The sequence below is a fragment of the Hylobates moloch genome, unplaced genomic scaffold (assembly GCF_009828535.3).
Source record: "Hylobates moloch isolate HMO894 unplaced genomic scaffold, HMol_V3 SCAFFOLD_3, whole genome shotgun sequence".
In the NCBI taxonomy this organism is placed as follows: Eukaryota; Metazoa; Chordata; class Mammalia; order Primates; family Hylobatidae; genus Hylobates; species Hylobates moloch.
The window spans coordinates 86,361,503-86,368,707 of NW_026652278.1; positions in this window are offsets into that span (position 1 = coordinate 86,361,503).

Genomic DNA, 7,205 nt, shown 5'->3' on the forward strand with positions numbered 1-7,205 from the left:
ATGAAAAGATGCATCAATTCAGAGCAAACCTATCATAGAGCTGCACCTTCAGAAAGATACCCCTGTTGCCAAAATACACCACCACCTCCCCTGGAATTACATAAATGTGTTTAGTGTTCATATGGAATTTTCTAAAAGAAAACAAGTCAATCAAGCTGTTTTGTAGTCCTAAAGAACTTAGGTCTTGGCAGAACACTGGAGACATTTTAAAAGCTCTGGACTTAAGACAGATTCATGAGTGACGGGTCAAGATCAAGGTCTTTACAGACAGTGGATGTACATTGTTTAATCTCTATTGTTTGGAAGAAATCTAGTGCTCGTTATGTTCCCCTTCCTGTGTCCATATGTGCACATATACCCTAGAAATTAAAGTATAATAAAAATATATTTAAAAAGAAATAAATTTAGAAAAAAAGAAAAGAAGAAATCTAGTGCTCGTTATAAACCCTCAATGCAAGTGAGATAACTTCAGGTCTTAAACTGACCATGGTTCTATTGGGTTCTTATAAATTAAACATGTTGAAGTGCATTTGCTAAATTGAAAATGACACTTTACTAGTGACAGTCTCTTGTTTGTCTTGGGAAAAGGGTTATTTTTATCTTCAAGTGCAAAGACATGGTTTCAGATTCAACTTTTTTTATTGCTATTATACTTTAAGTTCTAGGGTACATATGCACAACGTACAGGTTTGTTACATAGGTATACATGTGCCATTTTGGTTTGCTGCACCCATTAACTCATCATTTACATTAGGTAGTTCTCCTAATGCTATCCCTCCCCCAGGCCCCCACCCCATGACAGGCCCTGGTGTGTGATGTTCCCCACCCTGTATCCAAGTATTCTCATTGTTGAGTTCCCACCTATGAATGAGAACATGTAATGTTTGGTTTTCTGTCCTTGTGATAGTTTTTTGAGAATGATGGTTTCCAGCTTCATCCATGTCCCTGCAAAGGATATAAAGTCATCCTTTTTATGGCTGCATAGTATTCCATGGTGTATATGTGCCACATTTTCTTAATCCAGTCTATCATTGATGGACATTGCGTTGGTTCCAAGTCTTTGCTATTGTGAATAGTGCCACAATAAACATACGTGTGCATGTGTCTTTATAGTAGAATGATTTATAATCCTCTGGGTGTATACCCAGTAATGGGATTGCTGGGTCAAATGATATTTCTAGTTCTAGATCCTTGAGGAATTGCCACACTGTCTTCCACAATGGTTGAACTAGTTTACACTCCCACCAACAGTGTAAAAGTGTTCCTATTTCCCCACATCCTCTCCAGCATCAGATTCAACTTTTAAAGTCATTGCAAAAGTTAAGGCCACCTGCAAAGTTAGAGAAACAGTCCACAAGGCTGCCTTTACTTTTTTTTTTTTTTTTTTGAGACAGGGTCTAGCTCTGTCTACCCAGGCTGGAGTGCAGTGGCACAATCACAGCTTACTGCAGTCTCGACCTCCCAGGCTCAGGCAATTCTCTCACCTCAGCCTCCAGAGTAGCTGGGACTACAGGCACGCACCACCACACACAGGTTTTTGTTTTTTTGTTGTTGTTTTTTTTTTTAGAGACAGTGTCCCACTATGTGGCCCAGGCTGGTCTCAAACTCCTAAGCTCAAGCAATCTTCCTGCCCTGGCCTGTCAGAGTACTGAGATTACAGGCATGAGCCACTGCACCCAGCCAAGACTGCCCTCACTTCTGACACCAACTGTCAATTTGGTGGGGAGGTTCCCAAAACCACCCTCAGATTCAATCATTTGCTAGGAAGACACAGAACTCACTGAGAGCTGTTGTCATTGTAGGTAGGGTTTATTACAGTGAAAGTCTAGATTAAAATTGGCCAAGGGCAGGGTGCAGGGAAAGTACTGCATGCAGTTCCCATTGTCCCCTCCCCATGGAGTGAGGAAGGCATGGCTTTCCCAGCATCGCTGTGTGACAGTAGGCATGCAGCCGTGCCACCCTGCAAAGCCACTCGAGCATTGGGTCTGGGGTGTCTGCTGGAGCTCCCTCACATGCATGTGACTGATTGTTCCCCTGGCAGATCTCAGCCTCCAGCCTCCTGCCCTCCCGAGGTTGACTGATTCCATGTGACCCCCAAATCCCCCACCCATAGCATGTCGTTACCACCTGAGTCCCATCCTGAGACTACCCAGTGGGGCAGCCCCACCGTATATCACATCTAGACTACCCAGTGTGAGCCCAGGCCGCTGGCAAAGGAAGACAATCCTATTAAGCACTATACTCCAAGGGCTTGGAGATAGATCACCTGCCAGCAGCTGAGGACAAAGTCAGAGCTCTTTAGGGCAAGGTTAAACTCCTTACTACACAAATCAATTGTATGATTATTACAGTCATGTATTTTATATTTCAAGAAATGTGTTGACTATTGTGAAATAGAGTTGAAGCCTTTCAAACCTTTAAAACCAACAACTATATGTTTTGCATATTTTAAACTAAAAGTTATGACATACTTTACTTTGGTGATAGCAAATGAAAATAAACTTAATTTTAAGTTTTGCTTGGGACAGAAAAAGAATAAGAAGGCAGGAAGCAAGAAGGGCAGATTGTTTGTGTGTCCCTACAGTTATCTTGCAGTTTACCATCATTACTACCGACAGATATTATTTTCTTCTTTAAAATGAGAAAATGCCACAGATTCAAAGAGATTATGGAGACACAACAATTGGGTGCAATGTAGGATCCTGGATTGGATCCTTGGAAAGAAAATGAACATGAGGGGGGAAACTAGTGAAACGCAAACAAGGTCAGCAGCTTACTATTAATTATTACCATGATGCCTTTGGGAAGCTGAGATGGGTGGATCACGAGGTCAGAAGTTCAAGACGAGCCTGGCCAACATAGTGAAACCCCACCTCTACTAAAAATACAAAAATTAGCTGAGCTTGGCAGCGGGTGCCTGTAATCCTAGCTACTTGAGAGGCTGAGGCAGGAGAATCACTTGACCTGGGAGGCAGAGGTAGCAGTGAGCCAAGATCGCGTCACTGCACTCCAGCCTGGGAGACAAAGCAAGACTCTGTCTCAAAAAAAAAAAAATTAATTACCATGATGCATGGTACCAATGCTAATTTTCTGGTGTTATTATAATTCTGTGAGTTGTTAATATTAGGGGAAGGTGAGTGAAAAATATATGTGAACCCTCTGCATTGTTTTTGCAACTTTTCTGTAAGTCTAAAATCATTTCAAAATGAAAACTTAAAAGAAAAAAGTTTAAAATGATCTCTCTCTGCATATTCAAGGATTCTCAATCATTTTCATCTTTTTGGAGATCAATCAACTCTTTGATGAAAAGTAGGTACCTTCAGCGAATTCTTTGATAAAAAGTATGTACCATCTGTCCTAAAGAGCCTCAAGTCCACTTCATAGTTTGGATGTTTGCACCCCAAACCTTATGTTGAAATTTGATCCCCAGTGTTGGAAGTGGTGCCTAACAGGAAGTGTCTGGGTCATGAGGGCAGATCCTCATGAATAGATTCATGCTTTGAGCAAGTTCTCACTCTTTTAGTTCCCTTGAGAGCTCCCCCATGAGCTGGTTGTTAAAAGAGCCTGGCACCTCCTCTGTCTCTCTCGCTTCCTCTCTCACTGTGTGATCTCTACACACCACTCTCCTTCACCTCCCGCCATGAGCAGAAGCAGCCTGAGGCCTCCCTAGAAGCAGATGTTGGCACCAGTCTTCTTGTACAGCCTGCAGAACCATGAGCCAAATAACCCTCTTTTCTTTATAAACTACTCAACTTCAGGCATTCCTTTATAGCAACACTAAATAGACTAAGACATCCACTTTTGCCATTTCATCAGTTCACAGACCCACATGGAGCCCATCTGTGGGCCTCAGTGAAGATCCCTAGCTCCAGGGTCCACAGCTCAGGACTCAGGTGTGAGAGGAAGTAGCATCCAACAGTTGATCTGATGAGGAACACCTAGCTCCCACTTCAGCTAAGGGAGGAGACCACCCCTCATATTGTCTTATGCCCAATTTCTGCCTCCAAAGAAAAAAGAAGTGAAAACTAAAAAGCAGAAATGAAATCCACAGGCAGACAGCCAGGCGCCACACCCTGGGCCTGGTAGTTAAAGATCCACCCCTGACCTGATCAGGTTATGTTATCTATAGATTACAGACATTGTATGGAAAAGCACTGTGAAAATCCTTGTCCTGTTCTGTTCCGTTCTAATTACCAGTGCATGCAGCCCCCAGTCACATATCCCCTACTTGCTCAATCAATCATGACCCTCTCACACGGACCCCCTTAGAGTTGTAAGCCCTTAAGAGGGACAGGAATTGCTCACTCGGGGAGCTCGGTTTTTGCGACGTGAGTCTTGCCGATGCTTCCTGCCGAATAAAGCCCTTCCTTCTTTTTCTTTTTTTTTTTTTTTTTTTTTTTTTTTTTTTTTTGAGATGGAGTCTCGCTCTTTCACCCAGGCTGGAGTGCGGTGGCGCGATCTCGGCTCACTGCAAGCTCTGCCTCCCGGGTTCACGCCATTCTCCTGCCTCAGCCTCTCCGAGTAGCTGGGACTACAGGCGCCCGCCACCACGCCCGGCTAATTTTTTGTATTTTTAGTAGAGAGGGGGTTTCACCATGGTCTTGATCTCCTGACCTCGTGATCCGCCCGCCTCGGCCTCCCAAAGTGCTGGGATTACAAGCGTGAGCCACCGCGCCCGGCCGCCCTTCCTTCTTTAACTCGGTGTCTGAGGGGTTTTGTCTGCAGCTCATCCTGCTACACAGCCACATTCATGTCTTCAGCCTCTGGCCACGTGGGAGACCTTCCTACAAAATGGGAGACAGGAATGCAGGACTTCATGCTCCTCCATGACATTTCCTCAAAAGGTTCATTATGAAAGCACAGCACTCACACGCACAATACAGGGCACATAGTCTTTGTGAGCTGAGGAGCACCATGAATACATCCTAAAGGGGTCCTGACTGCAGCCCCACTAAGTGTCACCAAACAGGGTAATCAGATCTGGGCATCAGAGTCTCTGCAGGAAATGTTGGCTTAGCCCACAGTGCTGAAAAGAAATGCAAATTTGTATTAGGTATGGGTCATCTGCTCCACCCCACACTTTCCCTCCCACTTTCTGGCTTATAAGCAATTCCATCAAGAGGTTAAAGAAGGGCATAGCTGGCTAAATGGTACAAATGAAAGGCAAGACCCAAAATCTGCCCGAAGCCTGCAGAGATAGCTTCCATCAGTATGATTTTTATATGAATAGTTGTGGGAGTTATGAAGGGACAAGAGTAATGATGCACACACTAGGCTCATGAAGGCCAAAGTCTTCATATCCTGAGTTTATAAATCAGGTGCTAGTGAAATCAAACACAAGACACATTTGCTCAAAAGGACAAAGGCGGCTTCAGAGAAAAGGAACGGTTTGTCCAAGGAGAATCCATGATCACTTCCAGCCCTGAGAAATGGCTAGCACATCAGGAAATGCTTGGACAGCTCTGGCCCAGGTTCAACAACCTTTCCAAAGAATCACACTAAAGCACAGATCCCTTTATCCTGGGGGTCCAGCTGCCCAAGCTTGGCCACCAAGACGGAGGGGTCTGCAAGAAAGCTGATTTTCTCCCAAGTACTCCATAATGGACAGAGTAAGAGGAGAATGTGGAGTGGACAGAAGGCTTGCACAGTGCAGTGAGTGTGCAGAGCACTGAGGAAGGAGGAACACAGCCAGTGGGGACTGAAGAGGCCTGCATTTCTGACAGGGACTGGAGTAGACACAGATGGTAAGCACGATGGAAAGTGTTCTGATCAACCCCCCACCCCAAGAGGGTGGGCTCTCATTCCACCACTCTAGACCCAGGTGCAGTCATGTGCCACATTATAACCTTTCAGTCAACGATTGGCTATATATATAACGGTGGTCCCAGAAGATTATACTACCATATTTTTACTATATCATTTCTATGTTTAGATACACAAATACTTGCCATTGTGTTACAACTGCATGCAGCATTCAGCACAGTCACTAGCATGTGACTGTACTGCATACAGTCTAAACCACTGAGCCTAGTGTGTAATGGGAGGTACCATCTAGGTTTGTGTAAGTACATTCTATGATGTTCAAAGATGAAATCGCCTAACGATGCGTTTCTCAGAAGGTGTCCCCATCACTAATCACCAAATGACTGTGTTTGTTCAGAACTATGGCAGCAACTGAAGGCTTCAGCTTCCCTAGAGCTTCACAGTCTCATGGAAACTTCAAGGGCAGCCAATCCTTTCAAAGGAAGTAAAAGTCCTTTCAAAGCCAATAATTCACTTCAGCAACCTGGACCCTAAGGCTTTCATTCCACAATTAGGATGCAATTATCTGATTATTTTTCCCCAAAGAAAAAATTCTAGAAGGAATATGTGCATTTTTAGGACTTTTGGTATGCACTGCCAAATGTCCTATCAGAGCAGTCATCTCAATTTATACACGGACAGACATGTCCACTTCCCCAGTCTCCTTTGCAATCTTTGCCATTTAGTACTTGGGAGGTAATTTTCATTTGTTTCAATTGGAAATTTTATAAAATGAATAATGAATGTATTTTCCTTTCATTTGTGTGTGTGTGAGTTGCTGTCCTTTGCCACATTTCTAGTGAACTGTCTTTTTCTTATTGATTTGTATGGTGTCTTTAAGTATGACAATTGCTAATATTTTCCCAGCTTGTCACATGTTAACTTCATTTAGTGGTGCTTTGGCCACACAGAAGTGCTGGATTTTAATCTTCTTCTTTATTGTTTCTGCCTTTGTTACATTGGTTAAGAAAGCCTTCCCTGGCGGAGCTTGCAGTGAGCCGAGATAGCGCCACTGCACTCCAGCCTGGGCCACTGAGCGAGACTCCATCACAAAAAAAAAAAAAGAAAGCCTTCCCTATGCCAAGATTATAAGAAGATTAATCCACGTGTTCTTCTGGGCCTTTGTGGCTCTGTGTTTCCCATTTTACATTAATCTATCTGGAGGTTCTCTTGGCATGGGAGTTAGGTAAACATTCAACTCCCCCCCAACCAATGTCTAGCTCTTGTCATAACACCATTTATTGAATTCTCTGTCCTTCCCCCTAATATTCTGAAATGCCTGCAAAGTAAGGAAATTGTTCTTTGGCAATTTTTCAAATCTACACTGCCGACAACGATTTCCCTTTCACTCTCACCCCATACCCTCCCTTTTGTTGAGTATTTGCCTTAAGATGCAGGTGGTG